The sequence below is a fragment of the Balaenoptera physalus genome, assembly GCF_965194825.1.
Source record: "Balaenoptera physalus genome assembly, chromosome: 4".
In the NCBI taxonomy this organism is placed as follows: Eukaryota; Metazoa; Chordata; class Mammalia; order Artiodactyla; family Balaenopteridae; genus Balaenoptera; species Balaenoptera physalus.
Window position 1 is genome coordinate 146,052,275 of NC_138891.1, and position 22,133 is coordinate 146,074,407.

The 22,133-nt window shown below is 49.2% G+C and overlaps 1 protein-coding gene across 18 annotated transcripts in view; it reads left to right on the plus strand.

The window, feature by feature from the left end:
• Positions 1–22,133, plus strand: part of PCBP3 (poly(rC) binding protein 3) — a 212,629-nt gene that overhangs the window by 109,665 nt on the left and 80,831 nt on the right. The window contains exon 3 of one of the 18 annotated variants that reach the window (XM_082461045.1): positions 10,217–10,299. The exons of the other annotated variants lie outside the window; for them this stretch is intronic. The gene's annotated coding sequence lies outside the window, so the exon portion shown is untranslated. The remainder of the gene's footprint in view (positions 1–10,216; positions 10,300–22,133) is intronic. 18 annotated transcript variants of the gene reach the window in all.

Below are 22,133 nucleotides of genomic sequence, written 5' to 3' on the forward strand. Positions count from 1 at the left end.
TTGAACCCAGGGGGTCTGTGTTTCCACCGTCTCCTTGGGGTAGGCTCTGGTCCTCCCACACGCATGCCTGGGGTGTGGGTGATGCCACACGTGCCCCCCACCCGACGGCCCAGGCAAGGGCACAGCCCCCTGTGTGCGGGGCTGGTTGTGGGTCCCCCAGGGAGCGCCTCGGGGCGGGCATGCTAATCCCATAACCACCACCCTGGCAGCTGCTGTATTTGCGTCAGCAGAGAGGGAACTGGCATTTGGAGGATTTTGGTAACTTCTTGAAAGTGCTAGAAAATGCGAGTGCCCAGAGAAATGCAGTGGGCCTGGCGCTGCTTCCCCTCTGGCTGAAAGTTCTCATTCGGGTCCCAAAGCCCTACACTTCTCTACACCTTGTCTAGAATTTACTTTGTCTAAAGCTATTTTAAATTCTATTATAACTTTGTTTCTTGATATTCTTATTGCCCTTGCTTTTTAGAATGCCATCTTACAATTTTCTGATCTCTTGTTTCATGAGTTTTAGTTTTCTTTCTCTGAAAGCATGTGGCAGGCTGCTGACTAAAATCACTTATGTTACTTTTTGTACATATTTCTGAACCTATGTTCTTCCTCTACCTCTTGCTGTGTTTTTGTGTTTTCTTTATGTGGCAGAATTTTTTTCATGGCTTCAGTGTTTTTCCGTTTGCACCTCCCTGGAGGAGAAGTCAGTCAGGCCTGTCTCACCTGTGCCCCAAGGTGTGTGGCCATATCCTGCAAGCCCCTCATCGCTCACCTGCATCCTCTCTTGGGTGCTTGGACTTTGAGCTGGGTGACAGTTCCCTTGGGCTGGGCCTCACATCACTTTGGGAACCAGCAGCCCGGAGGGTGTTGAGAGGAGGCTCTGTGGCCTCTGGTTCCTGCGTGGCACCCCGTTTGGCTGGGACACGTATCTCCCCACCCCCAACCTCCACACACACTGCCCTTCTAGAAGGGCTTCAGAGGGTCCTCAAAACTCCCAGCCACCCGTGCTGTCATCTTAGAGCTGGCAGAAAGGCCTCCCCGTGTGTGCGTGTGTTTGTTGGCCTGATTTCTTTGCTTGATTCATTAGAAATTGGGGCGGTGGAGAGTAAAAGGTGCCCTCGCTGCCCTCCCATGCCACTCAGAGGGCTCATTCTCTGCTCCTGTGCAGTCCGGGGTCTGTGTTGCTGCCCTCATGACACTGCTGCTCTTGTCGCCTTGAACCAGGCTTCGGATTTTGTAACATTAATCTTTTCCCACGTCCGTGTCCAACAGATGATACATTTTGAGGCCAGGACGCTGGGCTAAGTAATAATTCCACAAAGGGTCCCCTAGGTGACATGGTCAGTGAACTCACTGCAATTTTATTCGGAGCACGTGGTGAGTATTCAGTGGAGGTGCAGAGATTCGGGTTGACTGTAAACTCAATTAGCCGTGTAGTGTGGCTGGTGGCTAAAGAGGAGACGTCAGTCTTGAGCGCTTTCTGAGCAGCGCGTTGTCCCTAACAGGGGAGGGGGCAGTGTCCCTAAGAGTGTGGCTGTGATAACAGCCACTGTTGGTGCAGATCCACCCGCTGTGCCAGGCAGAGCAGAGCGGTGAGACCCGGCAGCGGCCAGCACAGCGGGTCCCGTGAAGCGTTAGTGTCCCGGGTCCAGGCCCTGAGCCTGTGGCTCTGACCCTGGAGGGTGTGGGGGTGTGTGGGGAGGGGTGGCAGGGCCGAGAGCAGGGAGACAGCGGGGCTGCCCCACGCCGGGCCTCTGGGGCTGAATGCAGTGTAACTGGAGCCCGTGGCGGAAACCGAGGGAGCCAGGCTTAGGGTTAGGGTGAGGCTGAGGAAAGGGTGAGGCTGAGGCTCGGGGTGAGGAAACACTGTAAGCATTGCAGAGGCAGATGGTGAAAGGCGTGGGCGGCGAGCTCTCTGTGGGCCGAGGCGCTGAGGGGCCGTGCGGATGGCCCACCGTCAGAGATGACACAGGGACGTGCGCAAGCGTGGGGTGAACCCAGAGGACTCCTAGGATCGCCATTCAGTTCTTAGGTCATGTCATCACGCGGACTATTTTAGATGGCAAATTCAGCTATATTCGTTTCGTCTGGTAAAATGTCTCTGAGTTTAGTTGTTATATTTGAGGGAAATAGGACAGTTCAGTTCAGTACTGTCAGTCCTGTTTAGTACAGGAGAGAGTTCAGTATGTTTAATGTTCCAGGTGGGTGTTCTCACTAAGCAACAGAAACTGGGGTGAATTGCCCCAGAATCCCCTTCCCTTCCCTTTCACTTGGCTTCATAAGTGGCTTGAACTCTTTAGCTTAAGAAATAGGTTTTCGGGCTTCCCTGGTGGCGCAGTGGTTGAGAATCTGCCTGCTAATGCAGGGGACACGGGTTCGGGCCCTGGTCTGGAAGGATCCCGCGTGCCACGGAGCAACTAGACCCGTGAGCCACAACTGCTGAGCCTGCACGTCTGGAGCCTGTGCCCCGCAGCAGGAGGGGCCGCGATGGTGAGAGGCCCGCGCAACGCAATGAAGAGTGGCCCCCACACCACGGTGAAGAGTGGCCCCCGCTTGCCGCAACTGGAGAAAGCCCTCGCACGAAACGAAGACCCAACACGGCTATAAATAAATAAATTAATTAATTAATTAAGTAGCTATTAGTTTAAAAAAAAAAAAAAGAAATAGGTTTTCCTTTTAAGATTTGCATTAGTCTCTAAATATTGGCTAAGTCAAGACAGGTGCAAACCCTAGATGTTGGAACAACCAAGCCTTCCTCCAGGCCAAATTGACCCGGTTTTCATACTTTCTCTGGAAGTCCAACTTTTATGGAAGAGGTCATATTTTCCCTCACATCCCCTTGGGATACACAGTTTTCCCAGTGCATTTCTGCTCCGTCCACCCATCACCCATCACCCATCACCCATCCCCTGGAAACCCTGATGAACGACCTTCCTCGTCTCGGTTTTCGCAGGAGTTGCTACTTGAGACGGAGGCGGCAGTGGCCGTGGTCATCCGCTGTCATCACCACCATAGAGGCGCGTTTAAACATGCCTCCTCGCCCTCTAAACTTCTTGTCCAGGACCAGTGGTGCCGGGACTCAAGCACGGGGGGGACGCAGTGTTTGAAGGAGGGTTTAATTAGGAGGAGGTTCATGTTTGAAGTGTACACAGAATATCTACTGCGATAGAACCAATCTGAGCCATAAAATACATTTAAATGATTTCACATCACACCAGGTATGTTCTCTGACCATGACGGAATCAAGCTAGAAGTCAGTTATAGAAAGCTATCTCAAAAATCCTCAAATACTTGCAGATTTAACAACACACTTCTAAATAACTCATGGGTCAAGAAGAAACCAAAAAAGAAATGAAAACTGCATATTTTGAAATGAATGAAAATGAAAACACCACATATCACAATATTTGAGCTGTAGCTAAAGCAGCACTCAAAGGAAACTTAAGAGTACGAAACACATTATTAGTAAAGAAGAAATGTCTCAAATTAGTGTCTTTAGCTTCCACCTTGAGGAACCAGGAAAAGATCACATTAAAGTAAGCACAGTAAGGGAAATAGTAGGAATCAAAACAGAAATTAATGAAACTGGAAACAACAATGGAGAAAATCAGTGAAAGCAAATGGTTATTCTTTGAGAAAATCAATAACATTGATGAACCTCTAGCCAGACATAAGAAAAAATGGATATACTATGATCGGCCCTATACCAACACATTAAATTACTTAGATGAAATGTACATATTTTTTGAGAGAAAGTACCAAAGCTAACTCAAGTACAGGTTGATTATCCTAATTCTATATATATTTAAAAAGTGAATTTTTGTTGTAAACCACCTCCTCTGGTCCAGAAAAAAACCTCCAGGACCAAATGGCTTTACTACTGAATTTTATTAAATATTTAAAGAAGAAATAATGCCAATTCTATATAAACTCTTCCAGAAAATTGAGAAGGAGGGAGTACTTCCTAAATCATTCTGAATCCAGTATTACTCTAATAACAAAACCAGGCAAAGAAATCAGAAGAAAAGAAAACTGTGGACAAATATTCCTCATGAACATATATGAAAACTTTAAAAAATTTTAGCAAATCAAATACAAAATATAGAAAAACTAGTTGAGGTTTATCCGAGGAATTCAAAGTATCTTTTACATTCTAAAATTAATCAATATAACTCACCATATTAACAGACTAAAAACAAAAAAACAGTATCATTTCAGTGTATGCAGTAAAAGTATTTGATAAAATGTAACACCCATTGCAGATAAAACCTTTCAGGAAACTAGTAATAGAAGGAGGCTTCCAATGAATGGCGTCTATGACAGATCCACAGCTAACACCATAGTAATGGTGAAAGACTGAATATTTCCCCCTGCAATCGAGAATAAATCAAGGAAACATGTTCTCACCTCTTCTATTAAATATTTTCCAGGGGATCCTAGCAAGTTCAATAGGAAATAAAAGGCATTGATATTAGAAGGGAAGAAGTAAAACTATCTTTATTCTTGGTCGACATGTTTGTCTATGTAGAATATCCTATAGCATCAAAAAGAGGCTTCAAGAATAATTGGATTTAGCAGGGTTACAGGATACAAGATACACAAGTCAATTGTATTTCTCTATAATATCAACAAATAATTAGAAATTGATAAAACATTATACCTAATAGCAAAACATTGCTGAGTGGAATTATTGAAGACAAATCAATGGAGAGCTACACCATTGCTCAAAGACTCAGTATCATTAAGATGTTAATTCTCCTCAAATTGGTCTATGGATTCAGTGGACTCACAACTAGAATTCAAGTAGGTTTTTTTTGGTAGAAATTTGACAACTAACACTACTTGGTTTCATGATTTATTATAAAGTACAGTAATCAAGACAGTGTGATGTTGGTGTTAAGACAGACAAATCGATCAGTGGGTCAGAATAGACAGTCCAGAAATAGACTTACACATAGATGGTCAGTTAGTTTTCAACAACAGTGCCAAGGCAATTTAGTGGGAAAAGGGCTAGTTTTGTCAAAAAATGGTGCTGGAATAATTATACATTCAGATGCAAAAAAAAAGAAAAAAAAGACCTTTGATCCATATCTCCCATCATGTATAAAAATTAACTTAAAGTAGATCAGAAATCTAAAATTTTATACATCAAGATCAAAACATGATGTATTTTTTTGTGACCTTGCACTAGGCAAAGTTTTCTTTGTTATGACATTAAAAGCATTATCCATAAAAGAAACAAGGTTATAAACTGGACTTCATTAAATTAAAAAAATTTTAAATTTTCTGCTCTCCAGAAGACAGTGTTAAGAAAATGGAAAGACAAGCCACAGACTGAGAGAAAACACTTGCAAATCTAATTTATCTGGAATGTATAAGGGACTCTTAAAATTCAGTACTAAGGAAACAAACAGCATAATTAAAAATGACCAAAAGATTTGAACATCCACTTCACCAAAGAAAATACGTGGATGGCAAGTTAGTACCTGAATAGAAGTTCAACAGCATTGGTCATTAGCTAAATGCAAATTAAATCCACAGTGAGACACTACTTGGTGTGGCCCATCTACTGAGCACTGGCAGAGATGGAGACCATCTCATACTGCCTGTGAGAATGCAAAGCGGTACATGTGCTTTGGAAGACATTTTGGCAATTAAGCCAAGAAGCTAATCCAATGTACCTCCACCAGGCATTCCACTATTAGGTGTTACCCAAGAGTAATGAAAGCATATATCCATACAAAGCTTTGAACAAGAATGTTTGCAGAAATTTGTTTTTAATAGCTGAAATACTGGAAACATCTCAAATGTCCATCCATAAGTGAATGAATACACAAATTATGGTATATGGTTGCACAATGACATTGAGGAATCTCAAAAGAATTATGCTGAGTAAAAGTAGTCGGGCCAAAAGTATGTGCCCAGTGTGCTTCTATTTATTGACTTTTAGAGAAAGCAAATTCTGTAGTGCTAGAAAGCACGTCGGTGGTTCCTTGGGGCAAGGTGTTTGTTGCAAAGGGGAGAGGGAGGGATTGCAGACGGCCACAGACAGCTCTGGAGTGTGCCTGTCCGTTATCCTGGCTGTGGCGATGATTTCGTGGGTGTGTACACATGATAAAACATTTCAGCGTGTACACAGCACATGTACATTTTATTATATGTCAATTACATCTCAAAGCTGATTGACTGACTGATTTTTTGCAAGAAAGAAAGGAGGACCCCTTTTCGGAGCAAGATAACGTCCAGAGCTTAAGTTATTTTCAATCACAATGTCCAGTATTTAGTGAAAAATTAAAAACAGGACCAAAAACAAGAGCTAAAACGGATGAGAAATAAAACCACAGATGACGTATAGAATTGCACTACCAGAACTTTAAAGTCATGAAGATTATTGTCTTAAAAAATAGAATAGTTATAAAAATATATGAAAAATAGAGAATTTTAAGTGAAATCATAATCTATGAAAAGAATCCTATGAACTTAAAAAATATAGGATCTGAAATGAATAATTCACTGGACTCTGTAACAGAAGACTGGACACAGGCTTCGTGAATTGGGCGGCACTTCAGTGAAGTATGTCTGTGTTGAAGCACAAGAGAAGAGCGAACAGAATAATACAAACAGAATGTGAGAGACTGTGGAGCAGAGTCAAAAGGTCTAATGTCATGTAATGAGTGGCCCAGGAAGGGGGGGGAGATTTCAGAAAAATATTTGAAGATATAAAGGCCATGGATTTTTCAAAAGCATTGAAGATATTGATGCTAGAATCATGAAACAGCTGACCCTGAAATGAATAAATAAAGAAGCAAGCAAACAAATAAGCAAAACTAACTTCTCACATCTAGGCATCATTGCTTGACCCTTGAAAACTACAGCAAAGAAAATCTTCAGAGCAACCAGAATTAAAGATGGCCCGTCATTCTCAGAGTCTGCAATGTGGCGCGTGTCTGGTGGCCTGTGCGTGCACACGCCACTGTGGGGTATGCATCCTGAACGGAATTGCCGCGTCCTTGCTTATACACGTCTTCTGCTCTGCTGGCTGATGCCCCGAAGTCTGTACTCACAGCAGCAAAATACAGACCTACCGCTTGGTATGACGGTTCAGGCAATCACCTTTTCCCATTGCTCTTCAAAACTACACCAGATTTTAGAGAGCAGCATCTTTTTTCCCCCTCCATACAATGACTTTTTTACCCAAAAACAAATGAAGTAAACAAACTATATGGAGTGGTATTGTAGCACTGTGGCTTCGAAAGAGGGACATTCACCAATTCCTTGATATGACCTTTTCCACCAGAAAACATGGAACGAGTGTCCTTGTGCACTGTATCTGGATGAGCAGCCAGCAGCCTGCGTGTGTCCGTCTGTGAGAGATGCACAGACAGCACCTCTCGCCACACGTTGTTCTGCTGTCTGCTTCCGTGCATCTGGAGGTGTCCTCCTGCCGGGACAACACTTTGCTGTGCTGGAACTCTGTTTGTAAAAGCCCTCGGAGTGCAAAACAACCATGCGCCTCAAAAAGGTTTATAAATTGGTGAAGAAAATAGTGCAGAAATGAGGATGTGCCTTCCAGAGTGACCCCTGGACCGCTCTCCTCCAGCCAGGAGCCCTGGCAAGCCCCGCCCTCCTCCGGCTCAGACCATCAGCCTTGCTTATATCACGTTTGTGCAAGTGCAAACTCCGCTTGTTTACTTCTGAACTATTTATTACTGTTATAAGTTTGTTTTCACTGTTCAATTGAAGTATTTTTCTACCTGTAAAAATGGTTTGGTTATCTTTGGTTGGGATTGAATGCATCATAACTTTTCTATTATAATTAGTGGATACATTTTTTCTCCTGTATAGTAGAAGGAGTTTCAGAACAAAATAAAGCCTAAGTGACTGGAAGGTGTTTAAAAGTTCCCATTGCTCCTCACCCTTGCCAGCACTGGGCAGGGTATTTGTCAGACTGCTATATTTTAGGCAGTGTAGTGGGTGTGTATTTATATCTATTTTTGGTTTTAATTTGCATATCTTTGATTACTGTGAAACTGAGTACCTTTTCATGTGCTTATTGGCCATTTGGACCTCTTGTTTTATGAAGTGCTTTTCTCAGTTTTTACCCATCTTGCTATTTATGTCTACAGCGTTTATAAGGGAGAGCGATCAGGCTGGCCCCAGGTGTTTCCACAGCAGGTTGCATGCTAGATACCTTGTAGCAAGGTATACAAAATCTTTAGGAAAGAAAGAATTTTCTCAATAATACATTTTCAAACATGTGAGGACCTAGGGAAAAGTGATGCTTATGCACCCTCGCTGAAAGGGCTCCTTGAAGATGGCGCTGGACTCTGGACAGCGCAATGGACTCAGGGGTGAAGGGGCACAGGAAGGATGGGGGGGACCCACAAGCACGGTGCACAGGGATACGTCGAGGACGGGATTCTCGAATGGCAGACCTTCACGAGGCGGCAGCAGCAGTATTCACAGTAGTGACAAGGAGGGAGCTGGGGGTGGGGCTCGCAGAGGGGACAGAGAGGCGCCAGCCGCGCACTTCACGCTCTTCAGGCCAACTGATCGATGCGTAGGGATTTAAGAACATCATCCAGAGTTACCAGCAAAAGAACCAAAACTAGCTAGATGAGGACTCACACCGGGTAGTGGGGGCGGGTGTAAATGTGGTCACTGCTGAGTCATCCTTGGTGAGTCATCACTAATCCTCTTAATGGACAGGGGCCCTGAGCAGGGCTTTCCCCGCCACACCCAAAGTACAGATACTCCGTAAACAAATTAAAAAAGAGCTCAGCCTCACTCAAGATGGTTACATTTTTGAAGTGTCAAACGATTAAACTGATGTGGTAATATTTTTCATCTTGCAGTTTGTCAAGGATCGAAGTGTTTGAGGGTGAATCCAGTGGCTGGAGAAAGAGCACTCAGGAATCTGATGGGGATATAATTTGCAGAGACCTGTATGGAGATGATTTTGGTTAACTTCTCTGAAATCAAAAGTGTACAGTATTTCTAGTCTCATGCCAAGGTGCCTCTGAATGTGTTGATTCAAAAAAAAAAAATCTAAGATGTACTGATGGTAAAGAATAACATGCCAGGTGCAGAACAAGACATGCATTTTCCTTCCATGTGCACAGAATGTGTCTGGATGGACCCACCAGGGGATGTTAACGGTGACTGTGAGCTCAGAAATACTACCAGAGAGTCTTATTTTTCATTGTTTAAATTTTTACTCTTTACATTCAAATATCTATAGTTGTGAACAGTTATGAAAACCACCCAAGACCAAGAAGAGTTTTAATAGTTATTATGAATAAAAAGAATCTATATGCATTGCCAAGTTCATGTCAAACTCATGGTACGATAATATTATTTAATAATCGAAACGTGAAACATGAAGTAACTCACCCATCGCTCTGGAGAACGCAGCGGGGCGGAAAATGCTCTGGCACCATTACTGCTCCTACATAGAAGGGACACAGAGTACGGTCACTTCAAGTGCTGTAGAGAGCAGTGAGCCCTACACGTGCCGTGCCCTCAGGAGGAATAACCCCCCTCCCCACGAGCACACGTGTCCCCAAGCAGCCAGCAGTCCGGGAGGGATTCCGCCAGGTCACTGGGAATCGCCAGCCCCGCAACCCCGCCGGGTGCTTTCCTTCTCTGAGCCTGATTCCTCCTCTATGAAGCGGTGACGATGACATCTGCTTCCTAATCCCGTGAAGAGTGCGTGTAAGTGAATAAACGTGAAAGTGCTTAGAAGTAACAAAGTGCTGAAGAAGTGTTAGTGTCTCTTCCTTTTAAAGATTTTGCACGTTTTCATCAGCCAGCCTGTATTTCTGGAACACAATTCGTTAGGTATGCTTAGGACGATAGCTAGATCTTGAGGTTCATCTGAGATCTGGGGAGAGTTTCGCTGGGGCTGAAGCCCACTGAGGAGCCTCCCGGGTGTGGGTACCAGGCGTCCGGGGCAGGCCCTCCTCAGCTGCTCTGCTCCATTAAAGGAGCAGCGGTGCTTGGCTGGGGCCCACAGCACCCTGGGCATCTCTGACTCTTTAAATGTGGCACCACATTCTTTAAAACGTATTTCTGTTATAACAATTGAGAATGGATGCAAAATAAATTTCAAGTATAAAGGTGTTCTGTGAGCCTCCAGACGTGAGAATGAGCAGGAACCGGGGCCGAGCGGGATCTCGGGCCGCGCCGAGTTCATTGGGTAACATGACGCTTTTCCCTTGCTTTTTGGTAGATGGACAGTGTCCTCACCCGCGGGGGAAGCAGGTGGGCTGGCAGGACAGGCGTCCACGGGCCGGGAGGAGGAGACGCTCCCAGGTACTCTCGTCTACCCCGCTGGTGACCTGCCTGCCCGGCCCCTCCTGCTCCAGCAGTGACCCGTGCCCCTCCTGGCTGCTCTGCCACTTGTGCCCTGCCTGCGCCCCACCCCAGTGCCTGTTGGTTGCCCCACCTCAGCCTGGATCCTGACCTTCCCCTCTCCCACCCGGCGCGGGGCCTGGTCCTCGCTTCTGGTTGCCCCTTCGCTTGACCACTTCTTTGGAGATTCTTAACCCCGAGTTGCACCCTGACTCCCATTACCCTCGCTCGGCCACGGAGCACGTGGAGAGGCCCTGACGGGGTCGGGCTCCCCCTGCTGGCGTTCGTACCCTCGCAGACCTGCTTCTTGTGTGTTCGTTTCCCTTAACAGGGTGGTTTGTAGTGCACTGAGAAGGAGCGTTGGGTTCTTGCAGTGATGCGGTCGGGAGTGTGTGGTGCCGTCCCTCCTCATCCACGCAGAATGCTCACCCTGCCGCTGGCCCCACGCGGGTCTCAAAGGTTACAAACAGAGTGAAGGTGAAGACATGCTTCAGAAGCAGAGCTGATTTGAGGAATAATTTTAAATGAGGCTGGAAGATAGGGGTGCCATCCCAGAGGCAACAGCCTCACTGGGCAGACAGATCAAACCCGCGCTCTGCGCCAGGTCTGGTTCTGGGCAGGGTCGGATCCAACAGCAAACACACTGACGGGCTCCGTCCCCAGAGACGGCATCAAAGGTAGACCGCATGCCTAAGAAGTGCGAAGGTGATGAGCTCCGTGGATAAAGGAAAGGGGAGAGCAGGAGGAGCGAGTGCGTGTGCATGTGTGCGTGTACGTGTGTGCATGTGTGCGCGTGCACGCAATTGGGATCGGCCTCACTGAGAAGGTGACATTTAAGTGAGGGTGAGGGAGTGAGTCACAGATGGAGAAGAGCATTCCAGGCAGAGGGAATGGCCAGTGCGAGGGTCGTAGGTGAGGAGGCTGGAGAGCAGCGGGGGGCAGCCTGGCCGGAGCCGTGAGCGGGGTGGGGCAGGGTGCTGGGGCCTGGTAGGAGCTTACACTCTGGGTGGAGGGGGGCGCCTGAGCGGAATTTGGTTCTTGAAGAATATGCCTCTGGCTCTGGGCAGAGAATAGACGCTCAGGGGACCCTGGCTGGAAGCAGGGACCAATGAGGAGGCTTTACCTGCGCCCAGGTGAGAGTAGTGTGAGGGGTTGGCGAGGGCTGGCCAGACTCGGGCTGTGTTTTGAAGGTACAGCCAGTGTGAACCCCTGAGAGAGTGGAAGTGACCTGAGGGGCAGGGACAGCGGCGGGGACTAGGGCTGAGGGGCAGCGAGGACAGAGCGTCTCCAGTGCTCGCATCGGTTCGGGAGTGATTGGCCTCTGGACGCGTGCAGGCGAGGTGCTGACGTTCGTGCACCTGTCAAGCACACAGCTGGACAGATGGCACTGAAGCCTGGGAGAGGGGATGCGCTGGGGGTGTGGGCTCGTGCGGATGCCGTGCAGGAAACGCTGGCGCCACCAAGGGGGCATCTGCGGGAGGAGAGAGGCCTGGCGTGGACCCCAGGAACCAGCAGGGGGGTCCCGGGCAAGTCTTCGGAGCCGGGCAGACTCCGTCCCTGCTGTTGGTGGGGAGGGAGAACTGGGCTTCCAGCAGGTGGCCTGGAGGGGACAAGAGCGAAAGTGGGCGCCCATGGAGGGGCAGAGAGGGGAGGAGCTGGGGCAGCGAGGACAGGGCTTTACCGAGTTGCTGCAGTGGGAAGAGAGGGCGATGCGGGAGAGTGTTGTCGATGAGCAGAAACGGGGGCCCCGTCCCGTGCGGGCGGGAGGTGGACAGAGAGACCACCCAGCCACAAGGGTGGCGTCTGGCAGCGATGGACATGCCGGGCCGGCGGGTCTGTCCCAGGAAGCTGAGGGGGGAACCGGGAGGTGAGAAGATGGAGAAATCGGGGTGAGATGCGTGTCGTCCTCATGAGCGGCCAGTGTTCACCCGTTTGTGGCATTCAGGAAAAGAGAACCTCTTGTGGGTCAACTTAACGGTTGAACGTCTTCCGGTTCATGAGGTTTGTGCAGGGATGCCTGGAAGACTGGGGGCCTGGCTGGGCCAGGGAAGGGCAGCGGGATGACAGGAGCCCCGGCCTGCGTGTGGTCTGCAGTGGGAGCCGAAGCGGCTGCCCGGGGAGAGGCGTGGCGTAGGCAGAGCTCACGGGGCCGTGGAGCTCGCCGAGCGAGGACGAAGGGAGCCAAGCGCAGGCAAGGAGCCCACGGATGGTGACTCCACGGCGGGATGGGGAAAGGGACGGGTGGACCTTCCTGGTGGGAGGGGCTGGGACAACAGACACGGCCAGTGGCCGCAGTTGGCTTTCTCTCCAAATTGGTGGCAGCTGTAAATTAATCTCTATCAAAGTAGAATATGTTAGAAAAATTTAAAAAATACAACCACCTTTTCAAGTTAGAGAACAGTACTTGGTTTCCATGGTAACTGCCAACCATTTAACTAGGGCAAGTGTTACGTGGTGACAGGGTAATTACAGACAACAGGGAAATTGCAGGGTGTGTCTTACATAAATACAGAGTGGCTGCATGGTTAGCTTCTGCTCCTGAAGCAAGGCTGCGGCTGTTTCCGGAGGTCTGCTCCAGCGCCTGTCCTCGGGCCGTCACTGCCGGGGCACGGCCCGCCCTCTGTCCACGCTCTCTGTTACCTGTGAGTCCGCTCTCCTCCCCTCTCTGCGCTGGGGCCTCAGGCAAGTCTTCCCCAGGCCCACCTGACCTGTGCCTCTGCGGGGCCTTCCCGGGGCCAGGCTGGGAAGAGGTGGAGGCCACACACGGGCCCCAGGCTGTGGCCGTTGAGATGAATCTATCAACCAGAACTTAAGACGGGTGTTTCTAGACCTTTTATCAACCGGCTATGAAAGAAACCCTAAATACGGTAAAAAGACAGGAGAATCAAATTTGTGTTCAAATCAGATTTGAACACAAATCATTCTCTTGCAGATTGGAACAGGACGGTTACTTGAGAACATTCATCTGCTGTCACCTATACCAGAGTCCCCCCAAAGACAGAAACTTTAAGACAGCAGCAACAGTAGAATCCATGCTGAAACAGGGGTAACTGAGTCAGAGGCTCAGACTTTTGGTTAATTATTAAGAGGTAGAAGCAGCTAATGCTTGTGGATGAAAACATCACAGGAGACTCGTGGAGAGCCTATTGCAGGTAAGTATGAGGACTCAGACGCGCGGCCCAGAACCAGTATCCACGGCAGGTGAGTCAAGCCTCTCAAAAGCAGAACTGTGGGCATAGCCGAGAGCTGTCATGCACCTGAGGGGAACCAAACAGCAGGAGAAGTCCCAAAGGCAACAGAAGAACATATTTAAGCGAAGACTTAATGGCATGAAGACAAGAATAGTCATAAAAGAAACAGCTCCTTCAAAAGAAACAAACAGGGGCTTCCCTGGTGGCGCAGTGGTTGAGAGTCTGCCTGCCAATGCAGGGGACACGGGTTCGAGCCCTGGTCTGGGAAGATCCCACATGCCGCGGAGCAGCTGGGCCCGTGAGCCACAACTACTGAGCCTGGGCGTCTGGAGCCTCTGCTCCGCAACAAGAGAGGCCGCGATAGTGAGAGGCCCACGCACCGCGATGAAGAGTGGCCCCCGCTCGCCGCGACTGGAGAAAGCCCTCACACAGAAACGAAGACCCAACACAGCCAAAAATAAACATAATAAATAAATAATAAATAAAAATTAAAAAAAAAAAAAAAAAGAAACAAACAAAAATTTTGGAAAGAAATGTTATCAAAATGATAACTGTTTAAATTGCAGAACAGACAGAAGAAGGAATTAGTGATTGGACAAATGAACCAAGGATTTATTCCAGAATGCAAACCTAAAGGACCCAGAGCTGTTCCAGAATGCAGGCCTGTAGGACCAGAGCTGTTCCAGAATGCAGGTCTCAGCCACTGAGAGGTGGAGAGTGTGAGAGAAAAGGGTGAGACCGCGAGGAGTTTGAGAAGCTCTCTTTTTTGTTGATAGGAGTCTGAAAAGCAGAGAGCAGAGAAGGCTGAAGGAGGGTGATGAAACACGTCCTGGAAGAAGCCTCTCAGGGCACAGAGCGTGTCGGGGGTAAAGTGTTGAAGGGGGTGGGCTTTGGGGGTTGAGGGGATGGTGAGAAACCACAAGGGCCCGAATACAGTGGGACAGAATTTCGGGATAGGACCAAAGAGAAACCCCCAAAGTGGTTGGCAGGAGGAGCAAAGGTCTGGCTATCAGTTGGCATCAAAATTCTCTATGACAAATGTATATTTTAGAATTAATTGGATCAATATCTTCAAAGTACTTGGGGAAAAAGGATTCCAAACCTGGAATTTGAGACACAGCCAGGATTCAAGTCGAAGGGCAAAGGAAGGGTGTTTCAGACAGTCAAGGACTCAGAGGTCTCCAGCCTCACCCCTAAGACTCTGAGAAAATGAAGAAAGATAGCGATCGACAAAAGAGATTAGCGTTTGGTTCCACTGATAATGGTGGGAAAGAATCCAGGGTAGCACGTAGCTACTCTAAATAATTGTTGGTGCCTATTGGTATGCAGATTAAAATAATAGTTGAAAAAATCTTGGTAGGTTCCAGCGTTTTTTTTGTCGGTGGTTTGTTCAGCAGTTGGTTGTAATTTTGGTGTTTTCGTTGAGAAGAGGTGAGCTCACGTCCTTCGACTCCACCACCTTGTTTCTGTCCTACAAACCGAAAACTCTTATGTATATGTATTTATATAGTGACGAGAAGGAGAAGAGTGAAAGTTTCTTAAACATCAGTTCTTTTTCTGGGGGAATATGTAGAGACTATTCAAGCCTATAGTGTGTGAATGTGCATTTAAACACGTTAACAATGTACCAGGAGCCACCAGTCACAGGCACAGATTGTGCAGCTTCAAATATTGTAGAGGAAAAACTCTGGAACAAAGAAAACCTGATTAAGTCACCAAAAAAAAAAGGTAGAGACGAAGGAAAAAATTAGAAATCAAAGTAAATGTATAAAGCAAGACATCATGTGGCATTAGTTCAAATATATGTGAAATTTCTCTATTAAAAGGCATAACTCAGATTGTCTTAAAATTGACACAGAAACAGAAAATGTATTAATGGGAAGGGTACTAAGCAAATGGTAATCACTGGAAAGCAGGCCAAGCAACATTATTTTCAAGAAAAAGATAAAAAGCATTAAATGGGACAAAGATACTTCATTTTGATAAGTTATAATCCTCTAAGAAGATATGATACTCATGAACTTTTATGTATATAATTACATAGCTGTAAAATTTATGAAGGAAGAACTTCTAAGAATAGGAAATGGACAAATCCAGTACCATAATGGGAAACTTTAATTGAAAAATCAAGAAGACGAAAAAATTCATATGGTTATGAAGAATTTGAATAGCATTCTTAACAAATTGTGTTCCAAACGCAGGATATACTTTCCTACTTTCCTTTCTCCCTCCCTTCCTCCCTCCCTTCCTTCCCTACTTTCTTCCTTTCTATTTTTCAAACACACCGGGACCATTCACAAATATATTTACCATGTATTTTACTTTAAAGGAAATCTAATTTTTCAACAGCGGAAATCATTAAGTACAATAAAAATGGAAATTAACCACAAAATGATAATCAGAAGTAACCCAGACTCCGTTACATATCTAGAGATTTGGGGATGCTTTTAAATAAAAGCATAAACTGTATAAAAAGTAATGAAAATGAGATAATACTGCACGTCAAAACATGAAGGATACTGTCAAAACACTTCTTAGGAGAAAATGTTGGAACACTGGAAACACTTAAAATAAATGAAACAACCCTATGACTAAATGTTAGAGAAATAATTACAAAATAATTCAAGACAAAGTAGGAAAAAAATTAATGAAGATAAGGGTAGAGATGAATACAGCAAAATGTGAAAACGTGGCGTTAGGTGCAGTAAACACTGGGAAAGGAACGTAAAACACTTAAACTGTTAGCAACTCTGACAAAGGGGGAAAAGGCAAAACTTTGAAACTTGGGTGACCAGGGAGTAGATGTAACTGCAGATGTGGAGGCTATTAAAACTTGCAGAGATATCTATTTACAGCTCTATGCAACAAAATTGGAAAATATAGATGAGATGAATAATTTTCTAGAAAAATGTAAATCAACAAAATTGCCACACATGATGTAGAAAGTCTGGATAACTATGGGAATGACTGAAACGGTGCTCAGAGTGTGCACTCACGTGCCACTGGGGTCCTACTCCACAGCACGTTCTCACTCATCCAAAAGGGAACATAATTCTTAAGGTATGCAATTGTTTTAGAGAACAGAAAAAGTCAGAAGTTTCCCGAATCATTTTATGAGATCAGCAATGTTGTGATATAAAAGTCACGCAAGTAATCCTAAAGTAATCTATAGGTAACTCTGCCTTCTGAGACAGATGTGCAAACCCTAAATAAAATGTTAGCAGGTCGAATCCAGCAATGCATTCAGTTTTAAGTACCTCTCTAGTTTTAAGTACCTCTTTGATTTAAGAGGAGTTTTGGGGAGCTGTGGTTTGGAGAGGTGCCGGGTCGTGCCTTTGTCCTCTCTCTGCTCTGTTCCTGTCTGTCTGGTGTTCTCTGTTTCCTTCTCTGTGTATCACTCTTCTTGAATTCTTCTCATTGCTTTGTTTTGTTTTTGACTCTTAAAAATGTTCTCTTTCTTCTATTTTCCTCTGTTGTGTTTATTCAGTCTCGTGTGTCTTCTAATTTCATCCTGATTTTGAAATATTTTTTCTTTTATTCTTGATTCTTTCCTGAATTCTATGACCTAATTTTTGAGTTTTTCTAATTCTGATTTATAGTTTTTCATCTCTTGCATCATTATCTTAATGTCTTTTAATCAACTTAAAGATATTAGATTATAGTTTTTCTATTTTTGTCAGCATGGCTTTATGATGTGTGTGTTTATTGTCAGTAGGGTTGTTATTTTGTTTCCTATTTTCTTTTGTCTTACAAAAAACTTTGTATGATATTTAACATCACATGAAATTTGTTTTGCTGAACTTTTAAGAAGGGAGGTACTGTTATAACAGCATTGCTAATTTCACGGCTCTAGAAGGCCCTCTTCTGTTATTTTCATGAAGGTGACGTATGAGGACTTGATGCAGTTAGAGTGTGTCTGGTGGGAGCTGCTGGGGGGGCCGGAAGCTGGGTAAAGGCCTTGTGTCGCCGTGAAGTGCTCCGGTGTTGATAACTGGTTTTGTACTTTGCCTACCCAGATGCCCTTGTTTTTAGAAAATATGCTCTAAAGTATTTGGGGTCAAGGCAAGTGCTGTCTTGTAGTCACTCTCAGCCGGTGTGGATTGATGGGGAACAAATACGTGCGCGACAACCGAGCAGGCCTGACTGAGCAATGGGGGGACAGTTAAGGGACCTGCAGAAGTTTGTTGTAATGTTCACACAACTTTTCTCAAGGTTCCACATTACCTCCCAATAAAAAGTTGTCAAATAAGTAAGTAAAACGATTTCTTCAGTGGGAAACACGGTGGCCCTTCTCCTCTGGACAGATCTCCTGGGAGACTCGGGAAGGGGGAGGCCAGGGGGCGGCAGGTGGGGTCCCAGGTGAGCCAAGGGGGGCGCCGGGCTCTGGGCCGATGCGGGAGCTGCCGTTTCAGTGTCTCAACACTTTTCTCAAACTGGAATTTTAATTAAAACAAAATCAATGCCTCAGAATATAATTTTAAAAATCTAATGAGAAGAGGACAAGCACCCTCTTGAAGTGACATGGGGTTTCGGGGCCCAGGAGGCCCAGAGGGCGGCTGGTGAGAGCTCCTCCCTCGGCCCGGTGGGCGCCTCCCACTGTCCCGAGGTTACCTGTCACCAAGCGCAAACCGATGAAGCTGTGCGCGGCTGGTTCTCTGCCGACTCGGGCTGCGCCCGGATTGGGTCTCTGGACTCGCGGGGTGCAGCGCTGCCGGCCGGGCCGCGTGGTGGGGAAGCCGGGCGGGGGCCGGGGCGCGGGGAGGTGCTCGGGCGCTTGTCGCCCGGGGCTTTCCACTCACACCCGAGCCGAGCACATCCCCATCCCGTCCCGGCGGCGGCCCCGCCTCGTGGCTGTGGAGAGCAGGACCCCGGAGCCGCCCGGGGCTCTGAACCCTGGGGCCGCGTGAGCCCCGTGCCAGGAACATGATGCCTCTTCTTGTGGCACTCTCCGGGGAGCAGGGACCCCAGCCGGCCGAGGGCGGCGCGGCGGCTCACCAGGGACACTTGTGCCCGTTTCGTGCCCAAGAGGCTCATCTTGAGATGTGGGCTCCGTGGTGACCTCGAGGCCCCTCTGCGTCACCCCCACAGCCGGGCCTGACCGCCCCGCCCTCACTCTCGGCTCCGTCGCCCTGGCCCCCCCAGGCCTCTGCCCCGTGCCCAGGGCCGGGCGCCCGCGCCCCTGCGCCCCCGGGTCCCCCCGCGCGGCCCCGCCCTCGGCCTGCCATCCACCCTCCCGCACCTGCGCCTATCTGGCCCTGGCGTCCTTTGGAATCCAAGGTCCGGGCCCAGCCGGTTCCCGTCACCATGCCCCCTCGCCTGACCCTGGGAGGTCTCTGCACACAGCGGCCCTGCCTTCCCCACCGCTGGTCTCCAGCACGACCACCCGGATCTGACCGCTGCCCGAGGAGAGCCGTACCCGGGTGATGTCAGCCGCGTGTGGCCCCAGGCCGGCCGCCCCTCCCCACGGGCTGTGGCAGCCCCTCGGTGGGAAAGGAGGTGCCTGGGCAGAGGGTCCCCCAGGCGGGATCACAGACGACCCCCCCTCGGCTGGCCCCCCCTGCGCGTGCCCCTCTCCACACGGCTCCACGTCTGGTGTCGGGCTGCTCGCTGTCGCTTTGTCTCCCGCCCTGGAAGCGCCCTTTCCACGCGGCTGGTGGTGGACTTCGGCAGGCGCCCCCTGCTGTGTGCTTCTTGCTCATTCTCTGCCCTGGGCTGCGGTTTCCTCTGGACAGTGCGGCTTTCAGGACGGCGCTGCAGCCACTGCTGGGCTGCGCTAGCACACGTTAGGCTCGTGCAGTCAGACGAGGTGAGGCGGCCCAGCCGGGAAACGGCGAAGCACCCACACCGCTGTGCCCGTCGCCTACCGGAGTTCAAAGTCATCACGTTACACAGACTAGCCACGTTTGTAACTGTGGTGCGCATCCCTCCCGTGTCCGTTCGTGACGCTGACGGAGCTGGTCGGTCGTCTTGCGGTGCCGACTGTCCCTGAGTCTTAGGGCCGCTCAGGGCCTCCAGGGCAGCAGCGTGGAGAAGGGCGCACAGAGGCGGCTGAAGCTAAGCTGGGGCCGTGGGGGTAGTGCTGCCCGCCTGCCTGCTGTCTCCCGCTGGAGGAGACGGCCCAGCCACAAGGCCCACCTCTCCCCCCCGCCCCCGCCGTGCCCCCAGCCCGCCCGCGGGCTCCTGGCCCCGCGCACACGGGGATGGCCAGACGTGTTCTCCCCAGAGCACAGACCTTCCTCTCTCCCCAGCCCCAGCAAATAATTGGGTCCTGGCGTTGTTTGGACCCGGACGCTTTCAGAAATAATACAGTAAACGCATTCCTCACCTTCCTCTGTTCCTTTCTCTTATCTCCTATTCTTACTCTAGAATTATCCTGGCAAAATCAGGCTTCAAGTTCCTCATTTGTATAACACTTTGCAAATTACAGAGTGCTTTTCATGTCGCTGAGAGGTGGGTATTTTCTCCTTTGTATTTAGAATGAGGAACAGAGGCTGAGAGCAGCCGAGTCTGGGCATTAGCCTGGGGGTCGAACTCAGGGTCCTCTGCAGAGCAGGCCCCCAGGAGCCATGTCACTAGCCGGGAGTCACCAGGCCCCAGAGAGTGTCCCTGGGGGTTGGAGGAGCTGATGCAGCTGCATGGGCACCAAGTCCTCCTGCAGAGCCGCCTCACTGCACGGTACTCTCTGCCCCCACCCCTCCTCCTCTGTCACCCTGGCAGCCGCCTGGACCTCCCTCCAGGACCTCCCGCTGGGGAACATACCAGAAGTCAGCCCAGGACAAGGTGTGGTGGGCAGATTTGTAGGCTTTCACCCTGGCCTAGAGGCCTTGCTGAATTCCCCCCTTGAGAGTGGGTGGCATGTGGGACGTTATCGTGTGATTGTGTCGCGTTGCCTGGCAAAGGGATTTTGTGGATGTCATTCAGGTTTCTAGTCACCTGACTGAGTGACTCAGAGGGAGGTGCCCTGACCTAATCTCAGGAGCCCTTCAGTCTGGGTCTGGAAGTGGGAGGTGGAAGAAGACAGAGATGGGAGGTGAGGGGGATTCCAGCGGGAGAGACCAGGAGATGCAGATGGCGTCTGGGAGCCAAGAGGGCCCGGCCGATGATCACAGAGACACCCTCCGCCTAGACGAGCCCGGCTCCCAGGGAGAGCGCAGCAGTGGCTGAGTCCTGCGTGAATGAGGACCAGCCACCCCATGCCCAGGCCTCTGCCCCTCCTGGCCGTGAGCTGATCAGTGGGCACTGTGTTCAGCCCTAAGTTATGGGGTTTGCTCTCCAGTGGTAGAGAAAGCTGCACAGACCAGCAGGAGTGGGGCCCAGCGGGGTGACGCTGTGCTGGGCTGCGTTCTGTTTCTAAGGATTAGCTGGAGTCTCAGGGCCATTTACAATTAACCCAAATCCCTACTGACAAGAGATGCCGCCTTCATCCCAGTCACTTACGGTCCACGCTCCCCCTCCCCCCACAGAGTGATCCATAGCAGCTCAGAATTTGTCCCTGCCAAAAAGCCAACTTATGCCCCGTCTTATTCCTCACCTCTGTGCTTCCAGAGGAACATTGCAGTCCTTCTGTCATGGATTCTGTGGCCTCCCGTTTCAGTCACAACTCAGGCTGGGAGGGAGGTCCTTCCAAGTGGGGGCGTGGCAGGCTCTGCCCACACCCAGGCCTCACCAGACCCCGTGGTCTCCTCAGTGTGTTGCGTGGTCCTTATTCAGGTTATCCTTGGCTTCTTTTGTAAGTATTACTGATGTATAGGAGAGATACTTACTCTTGCATCTTTAGTTTATCATCTGTCATCTTAGTAAACTACGTGCTATTGGATCTCATAAGCTGGGATGTGTTAGGTAGAGAATTACATTATCACAAATAATAATTTTAATGCCCTTCCCTTTTGAGTATCTGTGGCTCCTCGTTATGTTTAATTTACTAACCGCGTGGCCTGAATTTTTGGAGTAACATTGAATGGCAGCCCGTCCTGTTCCTGTTCGGCCAGACCTCCACCTCCTCCCTGCCCCAAAGCTGCCGGATGCAGCTCACGCCCGACCTGCCGGGTTCTAACAGCAGTGAATTATTGACTGTTCTGGTGCTCCTTTCTGAAAACCTCTCGGCCCTGGGCTGTGGCCACCCCGCCCACACGGCCTCCCGACGCTCCTTTCCTGGGCCCCGTGGGCTCTCCTCGTCCGTGTGTCCGCGAGCACGCTTCTTCTGCCCACTGTCCTGGGTTCTCCACTCGCAAGACGTGCGTGTGGGCTCCCCCCTCCCGAGACGCATCCAGGACCGCCAGACGTCCTCCCTCGCGTCCTGGGCACCTGGAGAGCCACACCCTGGACTGGCTCCTGTCCTGACTGCGGGGAGCCGCCAGCCCTGCTCCCTCGCCTCACCCCCCCCCCACATCCACCACGAGCCCAGGGTCCTCGGTGTGCTCCAGGCACCTCCTCATGCCTCGGCCTGCATGCAGACGGCAGAGAAGGCCACAGATCAGGGAGGCAGAGGACGAGGAACGGTAGAGAAGCCTCCAGAGCCTCCGGGACGAAGTGCCAGCCGGTGTTCACATAAGGGACCTGCCTTCCCAGGCAAACGGAGCCGGACTCGGGGAGGCTCGACAAGTG